This window comes from Balearica regulorum, chromosome 1, assembly GCF_011004875.1.
Source record: "Balearica regulorum gibbericeps isolate bBalReg1 chromosome 1, bBalReg1.pri, whole genome shotgun sequence".
NCBI lineage: Eukaryota > Metazoa > Chordata > Aves > Gruiformes > Gruidae > Balearica > Balearica regulorum.
This window is the reverse complement of record NC_046184.1, coordinates 57124208-57143738: the sequence shown is the minus strand read 5'-3', so window position 1 is coordinate 57143738 and position 19531 is coordinate 57124208.

Here is a 19531-nt window from a genome sequence, read left to right as displayed (position 1 = left end):
GTGAATTCAAGAAAGAGTCATATCCTATGGAAAAACCACCCGTACGCACACCCTCTCATGTATATACAAGCAATCTCCCAGTGCAGAGTTGCACACTTGCAAAGCACACTCCAGGCAGGACCAGGAGGGGTTTCTGCACCATCTTTGTGCAGGCTCGTATCCACTGATACATTCCTGCACTGTCATGCACCGCAGGCACTCGGCAGGCGTTCGCTCTGAATCCCAAGCATCTTCCCTGCTTTTTCTATGCTACGCACGCGCTTCTATTCGAGCTGCTCGCATGCACAGCTACGTGCAAATTTTGTCTCATTCACACATCCCTGGGTATCCATGTGTTCTCCTTCACTCTCCCTCTCTCCCTTCCTTTCTCACATACATACACCCACCGGCATACCAGTGGCCTCATCTCACAGCATCACACATGCTCCCTTAGGTGCCTGCAAGTCTCATGCAGCCAACCCGCTCTAAAACACACGGTCTCGCACCAGCATTTGCGTATGCACCATCCAAAGTGTCCGGGTATGAGGAGCAGCTACCAGAACCGAGCAGAAGGCAGCTCACCAAATGCTCTTCTGTAGTAGGCATCTGACAACACCTCCCCCAGCTTGGCTAGCTACACCCCCGAACCTGACTTTGGTCTCATGGATGTGGATGTTGGTTAGGAAGCGTAGGGACACAAGGAGGACTGGGGGTCCTCCATAGCTTTCTTAAAATAGCATAGCTTCTCTGCTCCTCCCTTCACAGAAACAGGTAACTCAGACACAAAATGGAAGGTCCTATGGTAGGGCAGCGTGTCAAGATGCTTTTAGATGGCAAGGGATTACCGACACTTCACGCTGACCCCGAAGAAGAGGGGGCAGATTTCCCTGCAGGTGGGGCGTTTGCCAGAGCCATGCCAGCTCCAAAGCCCAGGCCATCTGAGGTGCATGAGTGCAGAGATAAGGAGTGTCCTGGGAGTCCCTCAAACTATGTCTGAAGTGGGTCGGTCCCAATTTTGAAGCTCAAGTGGGAGGAAGTGGAAATACAACGCATACCTTTTCTTGTTTCCACCACCAGAGACCTTAACAGGACTTTACCTTAGATGCTCCAGCCATGCTAGCCCTGTTCCACCCCAAATTCCTCATGACGCTCTTAGAATTCCCCTCATTCTCCGTCCTGGCCTGCCAGCAGCGTACCAGCCATTTCACATGATGACAATTCAGCTCCGATCCCCAGCAGAGTGGAGCTACTACCCTAAGGTCTACCTGGGTGCTGAAACTCCTCCTGAAATCTGTAGGAGGCTCCAAAAAAGGGTTTTAAAAGGATCTGGGTCCATCTCACTTTGCTCCAGATGGCACTGGCCAAAGGAACACTATAGCCCTGGGTTCCTTGGTGGTCAGTGTGGCGAAAGCCAAGGATTTGAGATGGCCAAACCAGCTGCTGGAAGTCCTTCTGTCTGTGTAGGGGGAGCTGAGGGTGGCTAGGTCCCGAATATCCGTGACCCCATTATGTGTTTGAAGTTCATAATGGGTAAATGGAGGCTCAGGTGCCCTTTGAGGATCTCTGCCCTCAAATAACCTGGCGTGGCTCCACCACCTCCACACCACCTTGTTCAAGCTGTGTAGGGGCTCCCCCTCACCATAGTGGCTGCCTGGCCAGGCCAGAACAGCCTGCATATGGGAGGGTTGATTAAACTCCTCAGCAGGGAGAGCTATCACTGCTGGAGAGGAGAAGGACTCAGCAGTAAGCTAGCAGGGACTGCCGCAAATTTCTTGCTCGGTAGCAACGGGAGCTGCTGCAGGGCCTGGTTTTGGGGGGGCTACGTGTGGTGTGTTGTTTTTTTTTAAATATCCGGCTACATTACATGCGAGCTGGGATAGAAATAGAGTTATTTATTTTCATGTGGATGATGCCGGCCAGTTTTTAGAAGCTCGACATCAGAAACAAAAAGCTAATCCCTGTTGAACCTCCAGACAGCAAGGAAGAGGATGTTTGGAATTTGACTAATCATCTACCTATGACCCTGCCTGGAAATAGAGCAAAATGATATTCAAGCCGCTCAGGCTTCAGTCGCTTTTCCTTACTCTTTCTGCTTTTAAGACAGGGACAGATTTTTCTCTAGTGAGGTCTTCAGACTCACTAAGATCTGGGCCAGTCTCATTGGCGTTGAGTTAAAACTGCTGTGCCTTGAGCCGGGCAGGTGCTCCTTTGATTCTCTTGCTTTTGTGAAATTAGCTTGTCGTTTATCCCACAAACCCCTAAATCTAATGGGGACGACTCTATCTTCCCCTCACTTGGCCTGTGGGGTGGGTACAGAGGCCTGTGGGGCTATTGGTGTCCCAGATGTCACAGGACAAGAGTTTGAAACCACCATTGCATATGGTGGGAAGATACTTTGAGGCTACATGAAGCGGCTGGACCATAAAAATGTCTTGTTAGAGCATCGTGACTTGACAAGGTCCGGTCACATCTGTGCTAGCTGGCAATGGCCCTGCAGACAAACCGCAACAAAAACAGAGATTTCATAAGAGCCTGTAGCAGGATTTCTTATTAAAACACTTTCACCGCCGCTATAGCTTTCTCACCTGCGAACAGCTGAACTCATCTCCTCAGTTATTTTCTTATCACTAGGGAGGAGGGCAGCACGTGTCCAAGGACAATAGGCAGTTCCTTACTGCAAGGCTGCTCTCCCCTCATCTCATGTTGGTGGAAAAAATGATCTACTAGCCACCATCCACAGAGGCACGATGTGAGGGGTGATATCTGGGGTTTTTTTGTTTGGGTTTTTTTTTACTTTTTTTTTTAGAGGGGGGACAGAATTGTGAAACAGCAGGAAGAAAAACAGGGCTTACAACGGAAAGCAAGAATCAGTCTGAACAGCTGAGATGTCTCAGCCTCTCCATGAGTCGTCCTATTTTGAAAAACAATCAATGGAAAGAAATTAGGAGGTGTTGACAGCCAACCTGTAGTCAGCCCGCCCACTCAAGGTATCTAACTGAGGTGTTGCTCCCGCTCCGGTCTCTAAGTTCAGGAGAACGATGAGCAATCCTTACACCTACTACGCAGGGCTGCTGCAGTCGTCAATGGAGGGGAGCAGCCGTGGCACTGAAATGAAGCATCTAGAGTAAGTTTTATGCCTAGTTTACACCAGGAGGCCCGTTCTGTGGCGCGTCAGTTTTACCCCGCGTCACCTGGTTGTATGAGGCTTATCCCGATCCAAGCGATCAGAACAGAGTCATTGTACATAGCTTATGCTGCTGTTTACACCATTTGCCCCAGAGGCTGCCACCGTGGGAGCTGCCCTGACTTCCTAATGACTGAATTCTGTCTACCAGAAAAAGAAAGGAGGAAAGGAGAAGAGAGACCAAAGGAAGGAGACAGAGACAGGCAGGGAGCCTGGTGTTTATATTTGGTACTGGAGAAAGGCAGAGCCTCGGGGTACCCAGGGCTTGCATAATTTGCCTTCTTCCCCCTGGCGCTGGCAGGGAAAAGGCTTTCCAAGGATAAGTAAAGCCCTCACAGAGCAACTGGCTCCAGGGGAAAGGGAAGGTGTCACCTGGCAAGCAGGCGTTCGATGGTACCTGCCAGACTTCCTCCAGGAACCCCCCCGTTCTGCCTGTCTCTCCCCGGCGGCGGGATTCCCCCAGCCCCTCACCACCTCCTTCATCTCACCCGTTCCTGGCAGAAACCTGGCAGAGAGGAGAGGATGAGGAAGGGGGATGAGTACACAGATGGATGCAGAGGGGAGAGCACGGTCTCTGACAGTAGCAGAGAGGGAGAGGGCTCATGCCGGCCGCAGCTTGGTGCCCCGCGCTTTGGGGTGAAGGAGGAAGCAAAGGCATTTCACATCTCTCTGAATGTGCAGCTGGAGCAGGATTCAAAGAGAGAAGGCAAAGCTGGGGGGACTGATTTCCCAGAGCTTTCCCGTGTGCATACACGTTCCTACGCCAGGTGGGGAGGAGGGGATGCAGCCTTCCCTGCTCATGCTACCATATATTTCTCCCCCCCCAACCCCCAAGATTAGGGTAGAAGGGAACAATTTCCTTACTCTGGCAACCATCCATTATGTCTATGGATCTGCTCCCCACCCCATTCCCCCTCTCTTTCCTGTTTTGATGAAAGGAAAAAATGTTCTGCTTTCCTTCTTTATTTTTCCAGACTGGTGAATAGCACTCGAAAGGAATTTCTCTCCCTCCCCCCTTCCCCTCTCCCAGTATAATAAATATATATGTATGCATGTGTGTGAATACACCACACATTGCAGGTCATCTGTTTTTTTTCAAGAGGCATACACTATTTTTGTTTCCAAATTGATTAGGTGGGCAGTGGTCCCCCTTTCCACTGACACCACCCCAAACACCACTTCCCATGCCCTCGGCCTCTGCCACTCACCGTCTCCCCATCCTTTGCCCCTGGGTCTGCAGCGAGCGGCGGTGGCAGCAGCGAGAAGGAAGCTTGCTGAGCTGGAGTAAAAATAGCCCCAGCAGTTAGCTCAGAACGTAACATGACTCATGATATGAAATGAAGATGAGGGTCGAAAACCAAAAGCAAGCGGCTCTCCTTCCCCGCCTCCCACCTGCTATCGCTGCTCACGTTGCAGAGCAAAACCTCCTCTAAATACTGCTTGCTGGGGGTCAGGGCATCGGCCGAGACAGAAAGCCCCGTGTGCACTACCCGTGAGAGCTGGTCCTCCCGCCCGCGCCGATTCAGTTGCGCCAACACCAGCGGTGGGCGGATTTGGTGACGCTGCACCCAACCCTCAGCTCATTTACCTCCTGTAAGCTGCGGGCCCCAAGCAAAACCAGTATCCCGTTGATACAGCAGGACGAAACACCCTTGTGCGGGGGTAGCCAGCAGCTGGTTTGCAACAGCACAAATGCAGCTGGGCGCCCCGGTTTGCCTGCACCCACCGTGGCTTGAGCCTGTGGTGGGAGAGAGGAGGGGGTTCACGCCTGTAGCCCACCCCATGCCCCATCCCTGGGGAGGGTGCCCCCCACGCGGTGTGTAGGACGCCCTGCTCCCCAAGGCATGCAGGAGAGCAGCACCCCTGGCATGGCGGGAGGCAGGCCGTCGCTATGTGCTGGCCTGTGTAATAAAGGAGGGAGTTTAAAAATAGACTTTGAGTTGCAATGCTGGAAAGGCAGTGAGACGTATAGCACGGGTGTGTATTTATCCTACACACCCTGTGTCTGACGCCCTGCTGGCATGGGGACCTGCCCCAAAGCAAAGGTGCCGCTCACTGGTCACGGGTGCTTGCCGAGGGGCCCTCGTGCCAGTCCTTAGTGCCGCCTTGACCGTGGATGGCGGTGCGTGCACGGGGTTGAGGGGAGTCCTGAGCTCTGCCTCGAGGTATCATCAGGGCTGCTCAGAGACACTCACCCACCACCTCATCCCAACGCCATTTGGAGCAGTGGGACACGCACTTCTCACCCACACCAGACAGACCCGATCTGCGACTCCTCCGCCCCCATATACCCAGACAAAGTGGCATCTTGCAGGACAAAGCCTTTCAATAGATCCCCTGCCCTCTGCCCTCTCCCGAACAATGAGAAATCAAGGAATATTGTCCGAGCTGAATAAAAAGATCTAAATTTAGAGTGTCTGATGTGTTCTTGGTTTCCTGCCATGACTCCCCTCCTCCTCCCCAGCCTCCCTCTTCATTGCTCGCTAGCCTTGTGCACAGAAAGGTTTCTGATGGGGTGAGATCACCACCAAGACCCTGTCTCCCCAGTGATGAGACAAAGGGGAATTCCAAGTTTGACTCTAGTCTCTATTTTTGTCGGGCAGGGAGGAGGAGAGCACACCGGTTTTTGCCTCACCGGCTTAGATGTGCAGAGAGGAGAGGGAAACCTAAGGTCAAGAGCGAGGCAACTTTCTCTCCCACTTCAGTCTCCTCGTGTTCTGGCCCTGATGTGCCCCAAATGCTCTGTCCACATATTTCCACCTGCTCGCTGCATCCTTGCCTCCAGCTCTGCCACAGCAAGCCCTTGGAGCAGTGCTGCCCTGTGCTGTTCCAGCCCAGAAGCCCTGGCTTGTGGGACCCTCACTGTCCTCCTGCTTTCCCCAAGCAGGTTTGGCAAGAAGCAAGCAGCTCTGAAAGAGCAAATAGAGGCAGAAAAAAGCCCGACCCAACTGAAAAAAAAAGCCAAGAGGGGAGGGAGAGGAGGGGTGTTATCCAGCAATGTACTCGTGATGTTTAAACAAGGGACTCCCTTGGGTTCGTGCCTGATAAGGCTGGGTGTCAGGGGAATCTATTCATTTGTTTTCCTCTTTAAACAAAAAGGCCTTCCCATAACCACAGTGAGGAGGGAGCCAACACCTCTTGACGAACAGACTCGTCTTAAGTGCACACGCGGGAAGCCTTTCTGTCTTGCTCCTGGAGAGGAAAAAAAGCCCAGACTGTGAGTATTGACCACACTGCTCAGTGTCAGCGGAAAGGGGAGCGTGGGCCAGCAGTATTTTCTGCGTGAGGAGTGACACTAGGAGGTAACTCGAGCTTGCCAGCAGGTCTGCGGGGTGTCTGGAGGTGCAGAGGTTCCTTTCTGATAGTGGGATCCAGGCAGATGGGCTGGGGAACTGCCTCGAAAGCAAGGAAAACTCCTCTTGCCCTCCTCCAGCTTTGAACGATGTCTCCCGAGAGCCTCCTCCAACCCTCCCTGGCTTGGTGACCGAGTTGGCGAGCAGGTGGAGCAGCGCTTTGAGGCCAGCCAGGCTCTCCCACGCTTCACTCTCTTTCCCTGGCTGCATAATCTGGCGTGCTTCGGGGCGGGGGGGAATTAAGAGTCTTTTTTTTAATTATTATTATTATTAATTTTCCTTTTGCCAAGAGTTTGGGGGCAGGCTCTTTGGAATGACTCTTGCATATGCCAAGGACAGCACGCCAAGCGTGCCAAAGCCATTGGTGGGACAGGAGGGGAGAAGGAGCAGCACTAGGTGCTCACAGGGAGGGGGAGAGCTGCCACAGCCCCAGCCAACATTGTGCAAGCAGGCAGAGAAACCGAGCAGGGCTGGACCCACTGCGGCAGAGGGGAATGCCCCCCTTCCTTCCCTCTCAGCCATGAGAGAATGGCACGTGGGGCTCGGGCTCAAGAAGTGAAAGGGAGAGCCAGGAGCCATTTGTTGGTGGAGAGCAAGTTTAATGCCCATTCCCAGCTGGGAGGGATTGGCAGCACCGGAGGCTGGGGAATGGAAAAGTTCAGGTCTGCCGTTCCACGTGCAGCCGCTGCCAGAAAGCATCAGGCTAATGGATGCAGCAGGGTGGGAAAGGAAAAACCAGCATCAAGGCCACTGGAGATGAGGCCTCCTACCATGGTCTGGCTTGTCACTAGTGTGAGGGAGCAGCAAGAACAGGGTTGCTCCACAAGAGAGGACTAGCCAGGAGCCAGGAGTGACCCCAGCCCAGGTGATGACCCCACTGATCTATGTACAGTCCCTCAGTACCTGAGCAGAGACAGAGATGAGACTGGAGATGAAGTGACCTACAAAGTGGGTCTAGAGTCCATCTAGGAAAACCAGCCAGTAAGCCAGGACAGCAGGATACGGGACCAGGCATGGGTACACCTACAGCATAGCTGGGGTTAAATGGAGGCCTCACTCCATGAGGATGTCTGAGTGCAAGTCCCAGGTGAGCTTGGCCAGGACAGATAAGGTCCAGTAATGCACTCAGGGTCCTAACAACCATCAAGGTGTGTTCTCACACCTTGTGGAGGTTTGGGCTTGATGGACGGCTCCTTGTGAAATGCCTTGGCTGCTGTTGGTTGGGTGACATACAGCCGGGGCAGGGACAGGGAGCTGGGTCAGGATGGTGGCACAGAACCAGGGCAGGGTCACAGTGAGGGGACAGGGAACTTGGAGCCAGGTGAGGGTCATAATCTGGAAGCAGGGCAGAGACGTGGATCTGCTTCAGAGACACAGAGATGAAAAAGAGGTCCCAGAGGCAGGCAGACATGGGGAGGGGTGCCAAGCCTCCACTGCAGAGAGGGCAGGTGGCACAGGAGCGCCAGCACTGAGGAGCCACGGGGACAGAAAAAGAGACAGAGTAGTGCCCTAGGGTCACCGGGGAAGGAGTGGAGTGCAAGATCTGTAGCCTTCACCTGAAGAGGAGGCGTGGGGCGAGGTTCTGCACAGCTTGAGGACCAGGCTCCATCATGCGCAGCTCAGGACTGAAGACACCTCAGCTCATGGCCAGCAAGCAGCAGGAGCAGGGCTGCCCCGCACAGGGGACTGGCCCAGGGACAAGTGCAACCCCAACAGTGCGGTCCTACAAGCAATCAGCACCACCAAGGTGATGACAGGGACAGATTCCAGCCACAGCCTTAGACAAGGCAAGGTCCGGTCAGGAGCAGCAGGAGACAAGGCTGGAGCATAGGTCCAAGGTGCATCCTGGAGACAAAGCTACCACCAGCCAAGGTCTGGAGTCTATCTGGGACAACCAGTCAGGAAACCAGGACAGCTGGGGATACGGCCAGGCACAGATACACTGACAACATAGCTCAGGCCAGAAGCAGGTATCTGGACCTGAGCTTAGATGGAGCCCCTGGGCAGAGGGGCAGTGGTCCCAGGTGAGCCTGGCTGGGGCCATTAAGCCCCACCGATGTGCTCAGGGTGCTGCCAAGCATTAGCCATCCCCATGGCAGGACATTGGCAGCTCTTCAGGGTGCGGGGCCCATAAATCTGTCCCTGGTGAGGCTCACCATCTGGGCAGGATGTTGATTACCTAAACCAACCAGAGGGGAAAAGAGGCTCAAAAGCCAAGACACACCTGAGCAACACGTAGATAGCTGAACTATCCTTTCCTGGCCTCATCCTCCTTTTGCTCACTCTCCCTTTTCCTCTGGAATGACAACGCAAGATACTGCCTCCATCTCTGAAATCTATGCCAAGAAACTTTTATTTTTAAATTCACAAACAATGACCTAGCAGCTGCTCCAAGGCTTTTTTTTTTTTTCCCCTTGCTAACAGAGTGGAAATTATATATATATTTAATTAGCTCACTGGAGCTAAATTTCCCTTCCCACCATTCTTCATTAAAGGCAGATGTAAAATGACCCCCGACTCCAATCTCTATTGAAGGGGGTGTGACCCCTCTCCATCTAACAGAAGTTTCCAGAAAGCCAGTTTCTCCCATCCTGCCTCTTTGCTTTGTCCAATTGTTGGTAGAGGGAGCCAAGAGTTTAAAATGCCATTTTGCCTGCCTCTCCATTATCTTGGGCAGAGGGAGGGTTGAGATACCTCAGAGAATGGAAAAATCCAGATAAAGGAGGGGAGTGTGGTATAGATATACCCTCACGTCTTGCAGGCCCTTGGAATCCAAGGATGCTTTTTTTGTTGTTAAAAAAAACCCCATTTTTTTCAAAAATATTAGCTCTCTCAAGTTGTTGCTGGACTTGCAGCCAAGCCCAGCCTGCAGGTCTTCACCTTCTGCACCCAAAGACTAGCCGTTCCCCATGCATTGGCCATCTGCCCCTCCAGGGCAACTCTCCTGACTTCATGCAGGATGAATGGGGCCTGGGAGCTCCCCGCAGCCTTGCAGTGCCTGGATGGGGCTGCCTGCACCGCTCACGCACACCGTGCTGCGGGCAGTGCTGCCAACGCTGGCAGAGGACCACCATCACCTCATTAGGATTGTCTAACCCAGCGTGTGCATTCATCGGCCTGAGACACAACAAGGGGATCCAGTCTCATGTTCACACCTCTGATGAGAATGTCATTAAAACATGCAAAACATTTTGTTTTCTTCATGTTCCCCCTGAATGGGTTCTCTGAAGGCATTATTTTTCTTCTCCTGCCCCCTTAGGTTTTGAGGAAAGGTGCTGGGCTGACAGCCCTGGTCCCTAAGGTCCAGAAGTGATGAAGGAGCACACATCTCATTTTTCTCTCCCTAACATGCCAAGGCATTTGCGTGGGCAGCAGAAGACACAGTTCATCTCATGCACATCCTAGACAGCCACCAGTCCCCAGTTTGAGAAGGGATATGTGCTCCAAGGTGCAACTAGAGCTCATCCTTTCCAGTGAAACAGCCAACCAGGGATACTTGAAACATGGATTCTGGTCCCTTTGCTGTGTCTCAGAGCACTGCAGTCTTGCTGCCATCCTCCTTCTCCTTCCCCTGCAATTATTTATGGCCTGGATCTGGACTTGTCTTAACTAAGCAGAAAATAATAGCATGCTGGATGCTTCTGGCATGCTTGTGTGCCACAGCAACTTGTGCTTGACTCCAAGCCATTGATCTAGATGGTCGGTTCTTGCTTTGAGAGGTGTCCTACGGGATTTTTGAAGCAATGGTCACTGATGCATATGCTGTGAGTTAAGAAACCCCTGGATGCCTCAGCCTCCCAAGTCAATCTGCTCGGCATAGGTCCAAGATAGGACATGCCAGACTGGCTTTTTTGGACCTGGCAGCTGTTGGTGAGTCTAGGCTTCTCATACACCACACCAGGTATGCCTCAAAGTTTGGGAATTGTTTGATTACTGCCTTAATCTCCTCCAGTGTCTGAGCCACAATAGAAGGTCAAGTCAGACGTAAAGGCCAGCTTCTGCCACTGCTCCAGAGTGACTGCGAATAGGTCAGACTTATCTCGAGAAAACACAGCTCCAGGAATGGCGCAGCCCCTCTTGTCAACCTGTCTAGCCTCTTTTTCTCCTTCCCCCCTGCTCATTCCCGGCAGGAGCCTCTGTGGGGCTGCCGGGGCTGCGGGAATCTCAGCAATGCCGGTCGGTCACACAAAGCCTTCTCCAGTGACAATAGCTCCTTCCTGCCTTCCCCCGTTCCTCCTTCCACCTCTGCAGCTCTCACACATTCCTAGAGCTGCACCAGAGCCCTTCCAAAAGGTCCTGAGCAAATCCCTCTCCCGTCCTCCTCCCCAGCCATGCAGGGCAGCCAAGTGGGTGATTTTGGGGAGGAGGGGTGTCCCCGTGATGCAGCTCTACTTGGGAACAGACGTATTTACATCTCTGTCTGTGACTGAGGGTGTGGTTTTAAAATTGGCGCGAGTTGCTTGGAAAAAAGCTTCTGGAGAAAGCGGCTCTCCTGCCTTTTCCCCTCTCCGTCCAGCTGTGCATTCCCTCTTTCTTTTTTTTTTTTTTTTTTCCCCCTGGTTTGTTCGTTTTGCTGGGATTGTTTTCAGCCGGATCAGCTCTGGATCACCCTGCCACCTGCTCGCTCATGCTGATGGAAGCTGTAGAAGGCATGACCAGGGTGGAGGCACCAGCCCTTTTGCTGGCAGCAGAAGCTTAGGCCAGTGGAAAACAATCCTGAAACCACCCACTCCTGATGCCTCTCTTCACGCTGGGGAGTATCCCTATGGCTATGTGGGATGCATGTATCTATGGCTCTGGCTCCAAGCAAGGGATGCTCCATGCATCTCCAGAAGGCCACATAAGCGTGTACAGGGACATTTTTGCTGTATAATTTCTTGCATGGGAATGAATGCCATGCAAATGGCCTGGAGGCTCCCTATGGACTCACGCGTGTCCCCATATCTGTGCCTGTGGGATCATCTGTGTTTCTTATGTGAGATGGCCGTGCGCCACGGCACAGCTTTGCCTCTTCCTTGCCCACATGGAGTTTGATGAGCCTGGAGCTGGGAGCCAAGCCCACAGGAGCCTTTCTGTTCCTCTGGGCCTCGGCTGAGGGAGGCGAGGCTGAAAGGGTTGCTGTAACCCACTGTCTTCTCCCCCTCCTCCTCAGCCTATTCCCTGACACAATTGCTATATAGGACAAGTTTCTGTTGCAATCAACTGTTAGGTTAATGAAACCCTGAATTAACCCCACTTTTCTCCCCCGTCTGCAGGGAAACGGTCCCAGTCAGCAAGTCAAATCCCAGGTATCTGTTATCTGCTCCGAGGGAGGCACATTCCCAAGGACACATGTGGGAACTCAGGCTGGAGTGGCCTGTGGGGACAGGGCTGGTTGATACGGACCTTTAAACCCCCACACATGCGCAGGGACACTCACCACCCTCACCGAGGACGGCAAGGAGAGGAGGAGGGAGAGGTGGGATTGTGTAACTGGGATATGTCCTACCCTACAGACAGCCACCTCCCAGGGCACCAGCGGGTAACGTGGCAGTGGCTGGTAAAGGCGTGAGAGCTTTCGGGCATTGCCTGGCAAGGTGTTTGCTGGCCCCAGACAGAACGGTGGTCTGGAGGGCAACATGGCTGTGTGGCTTGGAAGAAATCATTGGATTTGGAGAGAGGCTGCTCCCTTCCTTCGGGAGCTTTTCTACCCAGGAACAGAGATGGTGCAGGGCCACTCTGAGTGCCGGCTTAGCCGGGGGTGGTGAGCACCTTTTAAAACCTGCTGATGCTGGACTATATCAGTGTATTTTTCTAATGTGGTGCCTTTCCTCATTTTAGGTTTGCCCTGAGGTTCCTTCCTGACTCGACTTGTTTCCAGAGGCATTTTTTTTGCCTTTAGCACTGATGGAAATTACCAATCTAAAGACTTCAGTATATTAATACTGTGTATTTGTTTTTCTGCCTCTTCTTCTGGATTGAGGGGTTGCAGCTTAGCTCATGGTGGGGCTAGGAGAGTCTTTTCCTCTGTCTTTTATGTTTAAACAGGCACACTAAAGGAGCAGGCTTACCCCTCATTTGCACCTTTACTGCATCCCAAATCTGGAGTGATGATGGCCTCCTGCTGACGGACTGGGCTTGTCAGGAGCTGGCAGCATGGAGTGTTCTCTAGTGCTGGTCTAGCTCCGGGGAGGGATACAACAATGGGCTCTGAATCATAAAGACCTGTGATTTTTACCAAGAGGTGGTGCTGGGTAGAAATGCCAAACTCAGACTGATGTTTCTGTAAAAATGCGGGCAAGCTGGAAGGGGCTGGGGGGAGGGAGCACGAGTTATACAGAGCAGATCATTTAGTCCTGTCTGGCACTAGCAATAATAGCAACAATAGTAATATTCATCATCATCACAGCATTCAGATATCAATTTCCATCTTGCAATTTCTGTGTGTGCACTGACTCATTTATTTTCCCTGGTGAGACAGGGAGGAATTGTTAGCCCATGGCAGATGTAGTGAAGCAGACATCCCAAGCCCTGTGGAGTGGGCCAGTAGAGGGGTTTGGTCAATAAATGGGTCCCTGCCTTCTGGTTCCACATCCACAAGACTCTGTGTGGTAAGTGTCTACTAAAAGACGACTACTCTGTCATGGTACCCCAGCCACAAAGGACTTGGTGAATCAAAGTTACCATCTCTCTGAAACTATTTGAGATGATTTTTTTTTCCCTGGCAAAGCTGTTATGGTGTGTGGGCACATGGGAAGGTATTTATCACCACTGCAAGCTCCTGAAGTCACGTTACGGACTTTAATTTTCAGCACTGAGGCTCTGGCACCTCGCAGTGGGACTAAATCGGCTAAGAAGCGTATCTAACCACGGAGCCATCCGTGTGACGCATGAGCCACCGAGTGCAATGAAAGGCAAGCCCGTGGCTGAAGCCTTTTTCCCAGGCCAGCCTCCCCCGCTCCCAGCTGTGCTGGGCAGGACCCTCTTTGCAGCGATGGGACCGTTGCGTCTGCAGCTCCGTGTCATCGCCGGCTATGCCTGCGCGGATTCAATAGCAGCCATTGTCCTGGGGAAAGGTCACCCAAGCCAGGCACGCAGACAGCAGCGAGCATGGAGGCTGCTGCTGGAACAACTGAGCACGGGGAAGGGAAGCAGGGGCAGAGGGCAGAGGGGACCAAGGGGATGGAAGGGGCTAGGACGTCGGAGGAGGTCTGGGTTGCCTTCTGCTCAGGGGAGGTTTTGGGTCCATACGTAGTGAGGAATCGGCCAATTTCCACAGGGTTAAGCTTGTGTTTGTGTGGGCAGTGCCTGAACCCTTGTTGGGAAACATCTAACACCAGAAAGCTCAAGGCTTCCCTGGGCAATCTGCTTTTCCCATAACTGGCTGTGCTTTTCTTTTCTTCCCATCTTGAGCGCAGCACTTGCAGGTCTTTAATGGCTTTAGCACCACACCTACAACAGACATCATCTAGTCTCCTCTTACAGTCTCAGTCCCCAGACAAGTGCTGTGATTTAGTATGTCTGACCTTGTGCTTTGTGACATAATAAAGGAATGTCCTCTACACAGGATCCCATCACCTTTATTGTCCCAGTGAGGTGCTGTGTTTGCAATGCTAGGGATTTTTACGTCTGTTCAGCGAGACCTTCTCTCCCCAGCCTGTTAGCGTTGGGTCATTTTGTGCTTTTTACTGAAGTTTCACAGAGAAGCAGGGCTGGAGCCATTCTGGCAGTCATTTCCTTTCCCCTCATCCCCTCTCTCTGGAAAACACACTGGAATTTCTCTGACAAATATTCCTCCAATTTCACGATCAGATGTCTGGGCCGTGAGTCCCACCCTGGTTTCTGTAGCATGGCTTCTACCAGCCCAGGGTGGGCGTCTGACTCCACCAGTTCCTGCCTGCAAGGATATCCATGAAACCACTCGCAAAGTCAAAGCAATTGCCAGCATTTTTTCCTCATCTATTCATAGTTCTGTAGAGCTTTAGTCAATGTTCTGGAAGCATATGCCATTGGGTGATCATCTTGCATTTGAACAGCTGCTAATCTCTGCAAATTTGCATTCATTGGGGTTTTTAGCCTCCTTGTTAATCTCAGGGCATTTGGTTTTGGGGTTTCTGTAACAAGTATTTTTTTAATTTTCGAAAGCAGTTCTCTTCTCATTATCGGAGGGATCACCCTGGGACAATCATTCTCCAGGGAGAATAGAATGGAGATAAATTAGAGATACATTTAATTTTAATTCATTTAACATGCCTAAGATGAGCTGGAGGGTGGGCAGGGCGGCAGGGGAGAAAGAAAAGTGAGAGCAGTTTGCCCCCGGGTACCCATTAAGAGAGGCCTGGCTCATTACATTATGAGACATCCTCATTTAGGAAAGATCACAGACTTGGGTTTTTCTCCAGACCCTGTGGAACCTCGCTGTGCCCCTGGATATGTTTCCAAATCTCCGTTTTGGGATCCTTCTTCCCTAACTATCACTCCCCAACCTTCTCCTTGTCCTTCCTCTGCCAGGCAGGGACTAGGGGGGTGAAGGCAGAGCTACTTTTCCAAACTCTGCTTGCAAAAGGAGGTCCACCAAAGCACGCGGCCAGCAGGAGACCCCAGGAGAGCAGACTGCACAGTGCTGCTTGCACCGAGCTGGTAAAGCCTCCAGAGCCCAACTTCCCCTGGCTGAACCTGCTTGAACCTGCCCTTGCATTCTGCCAGGCTTCTTTACGTTGGCACCGGCTCCTCTTCAACGAAAAAATAAGGGGACTTTCCCAAGCATCCTACTTTAGTGGTACCAAAATGAGACAGCTCTGAGAGTGGACTATTCTCAGCTATGAATATCCCTCTGCCTTCACCAGGCTTGACTCTGAAAGGAGTTTTGGTGGCTGCTGCCGTTTGGGTCGGAGTTCCTCTCTTTGACTCATGTCTTCTTCAGACTCCAGTTATGATTTCTGGTCAATTTTATTCCAAATTAGCACATCAGCTGCAGGCATTTATAAATTCTCAAGACCTTCAGAGACATGCTTCTGTGAGAGAGCTCAGTTACTGAGAGAAGGGTCCTTGCAACCTCCAACATGAGAAAAGAGAACGGAAATATTTCCGCTTTCTTTGTCTTTGGCTCTAGAAAGAGTTTGTGCCCCATCCTCGTGCTGAACAGACCCTTTTATTTTGATTGCCTTATGACCACTTCTTCAGAGGTTTGTCTGTGCTACCTAAAATCCCCCTAACTGCTATCAGAAAAGGACCAAGCAGCAAAATTGAGTATTTTCTTCAATATATCCATAATCCTGGGACCTTGTTGCCGAAATGGAGTTGTTTAGAGCTATTTGAGATGTCTTAGGGTATTTGAGACACATGAAGGGGGCTGGCAGACCTGCCACGGGACTTACTGGAGACCAACACCCATCTGGAGTATCAGCCGGAGGCCAGGCAGGACATGCTACTGCATCTAGAATGAAACTGGATACCAATATTTGGGCAACTGCATCAAACCACAGCTGAGTGAGTTGCGAGTGCATCCACAACTCGAACGAAACAACCTCAGGATGAATAAAAATCCAAGAGCTGAATAAACATGGCACTACCAAGCCTTGCGAGCACCCTGTCTTCTCTGCCAAATCAAATCTGGTTCTTGCACTAACACTGAATCGAGCTGCTTGTCAGTTCTGCAACAAAATAATTTCATCCCCGCTCAGGCTGGCCATCTGTTCACTCTTTGGATTCACATGATTTTATGCCGTAGCTCTGTAACCTGATGATCAATAGCTTTGCCATTTCTGGCAGCTGGCATGCTGCATAATATCTTTCCCAAGTGCTCTTCTTACATGGATGGGTGGAAGGAGCCTTGAGATTTCATGATGATGTTAACTAGCAGCTTCCTCCTGCTGCCACCAGCATGGACCGTGGGTCTCTGCCATCTCTGCCTCTCTTGCTTGCAGTGGCATGGACTATTTCAGCTCTTCTGCCCACCCTAAAGGACCTTGCTGCTATAGGGGCATCTAACCACCTGCGGCTACCTCCTCCCATCCTCAGCCAGCAAGCTCCACCCATTCTGCTTCTGCTGGAGATTTAATTGACTTTGGTCACTGTGTAAGCGTGCTGCGACTCACTGCAGGGCTGATAAGAGCCTAAGTTTTATTTCTCGGCCTCAATTGCATGACGCTGATCAAGGTTGCGGTGAGTTATATCACTGTCACGTGGCTGGGGCCACCGTGTACTGCCTGTGCTGGCTAGCCAGCGTGTGCTGGGACCGGCACAAAACCATGGTACCCCTAAAGCAAAGCACACGGTTTTCTATTCCCTGGGGGATCTCTGGTGTGTTTGAGAGTTGCAAAACCCAAAGGCGCTGTGATGGGCGCTCAGGTGAGGGCAGAGGTGCAGGGGTGGTGGGGGACGTGTGCTTAGGGGTGCCTGGCGAGCTGTGGGGCAGGGAGTGCCGTGGCCAGGAGCCCCCATCGCATCCCCATGCGGTCAGGGGTAGGGGAGGAGAGGCCCCCTGAGGAACAACAGAGCATTGAGCTGCCATATCTCTCCGGGGCGAGGGAAGCGGAAAGGCGATAAGAGCCCTCTCGAATGAGGAATTCCTTCTCACTTTCCCCTTTCTGTTTGCCTTTCATCAGAGATAACACAAATCTCGGGCAGCTTACCGGGACGCCGAGCTGCCAGCACAAGAAGGGACAGCCGCAGCCACCCCTGCATCCCCCCCCCACCGGGAACGTGCCCACACCTGCCACTGTCTGCAGTGGGCTCCCACGGGAGCAGGCTGACCACAGCCTCCTCTCCTTCGTCCATATCTGACCCGTGTCCTCAGGTCCCCTTGCACGACGCCCCATCGTTTACTATCAGGAGCTGTAACTTGAGGAGCAATTCGGAAAAGAGGAGTGAGATTATGGGCAGTAAAGCCAAGGTTGATAAAGATGGCAGAATAGTTGGGTAGCGTTTCATTGCGGCACTACCTGCCTGGGGGGGGAGTGGGGAACATCTGAACGCCTGCCCGCACTGTCTCCAGCCTGGGCTGCCCACACCGTTGGGACAGTAAGTCCCTCCTGGCTCTCAATGTCCTTGAGCCCTCCAGCTGCATCACATGGTGATCGTCTTTCCAGTTAGCACTCAGCAGAGGCTCCTGCAAGCTTTGCCCAGCAAAGCCATATGCTGAATGAGGCCCTGAGTCCATCTCCTGCCTCCACAGATGTGGTGGGTTTGAAATAAGCAGAGCTCTGGGAAGAAAAGCCCAGAGGAGCAATCCTACCAAACCACAAGTTCCTTCTGTAACTACCTGAACCATCTCCAGAAGAAGAGGCTGATTTCCAGCTGCCTTTTCTAAATCTGAAGATGACCACTCTGACTGCTTAGTCCGATCCCCTTTTCCCCCACCCTGCATGACACAGTCCAGAAAATCTTGCTTGCCAAACCTTTCCCCTAGCCTATGTTATTGTGGCTGTGATACCTCCAGCAACCGACCCTAGCTGTGTGGCACAGCGAGGTACAAGCATGTTATGGGCTCAGTGGGAGCTCTCTGGGAGACAGGAAGAAGAGAAAAAGTTGCCAGTAGTCGGACCCAGTGAGGCTCAGCCTGTTGCCAATTTTCTCAGCTGCACGGTGCTCGGGAATCCCAGAGCATGACTAGGCTTGCTGGTTGCTGCCTCAGCAGATGTGACTGACAGTTTGGCTGGAGATTTGGGCTGCAGTGGTGTCCCAGCTCCACACCTTCCTGCCTACGCCCCTTTGCCCACAGTGGAGAGATTGGCCATTTGCTCTGGCACTTCAAGAGGAATAACCTGCCAACTCTTAAAGGTGGGCACAGACATCCAGGCCAGGGTCTACCCATTGGTGTGAAGAAGCAAATGAGAGAAAAAACAAGAAGAGGCTGGATGACAGAGTAAGGAGGCAAAAGCATGGAGCTGGTGTTTTATCCTTGGCCTGGGTACAAACCCTTGGAGCGGGAGAGGGATCCTTGCTCTGTCCAGAGCAGGATCTGGGAATGTTCCCTTGGTGCTGTAAAAGACTGTAGCTGGAATTCAGTCCTTTTAGTCAGGGACTCTTGAGTACGTCTTCCAGTGAGATGACTCGGAGATTTCTCTGTTCCCTGGGGTCACCAGCTCGTGCCACTCAGCAATGGGCAGTGCCCAGTCCTGTGGTGCTGCAGCTGGGACACAAACACTGGGATGCCCAGAGACAGGCTGCTGGTCCCTCAGCCATGACAACCTCTGAGTCACTCCTGCTGTTTGTTGCCAGTCCTTGCCAAAGGGAAGGCTGAGGAGAGCGCAGGAAGAGGGGGTGACTCATCCTCAAAGCCCAGGTGGCTGTCCTAGCCAAAGGACACCTGAGGGCTTCCGGCGTGGCAGGAAAGCTGTAGGAAGGCCAAACATTCCCGGAGGAGCCATGTGGAATAACTGCAGGAGAACAAGGGTTTCCCTGCCGCATTGTGTGCCTCTGCATCTGGGAATCTCATCAAGCCCACGCGGCAGAGTGAGCTCATAGCCAGCCAGGGTGGGAAGGAAAACCCAGGGCTTTGTCCACCCTGAAGTCCCCTCCAGCCATCGCTTTGGCTCCCTGTTGTGCTGCCAACGCTGGTAGCTGAGCTACTACCTCCTTGTTCCACCATGATGGGGGCGATGCCTCATTGTGGTGGGATAAAGAGGTAGGATGGTCCTCTGCAAGCATGCTCTTGAAGGTACAGGCACATCTTCAACAGCATCAGTCACCTCCCTGCCACAGCACACCCCTGTGCCAACACCTCCAGAGATCAAGTGGTCAGGAGAAGGTGGGGAGAGAGAGCACTCAGGAGAGCAGAAAGAAGGGAGGAGAGAGAAGAAGGTATGGATGAGGGCAGGGTAGATGGTGATCCAGACAAGGGAAGATGGAGCCAGCCAGGGAAAGCCTGGGACTGGGTTTTGGAGAAGTAGGTGAGATGGAGGTGGAACTGCTGTTAATGAATGCTGTATGAGACCTGGCAATTGAGATAGATTGTACAGCAAGATTAAAGGTCATGGAAAGTGTATTACAAGCCCTGCATTGCTTTTATTCACTGGAGACTGTTGGAAAAACA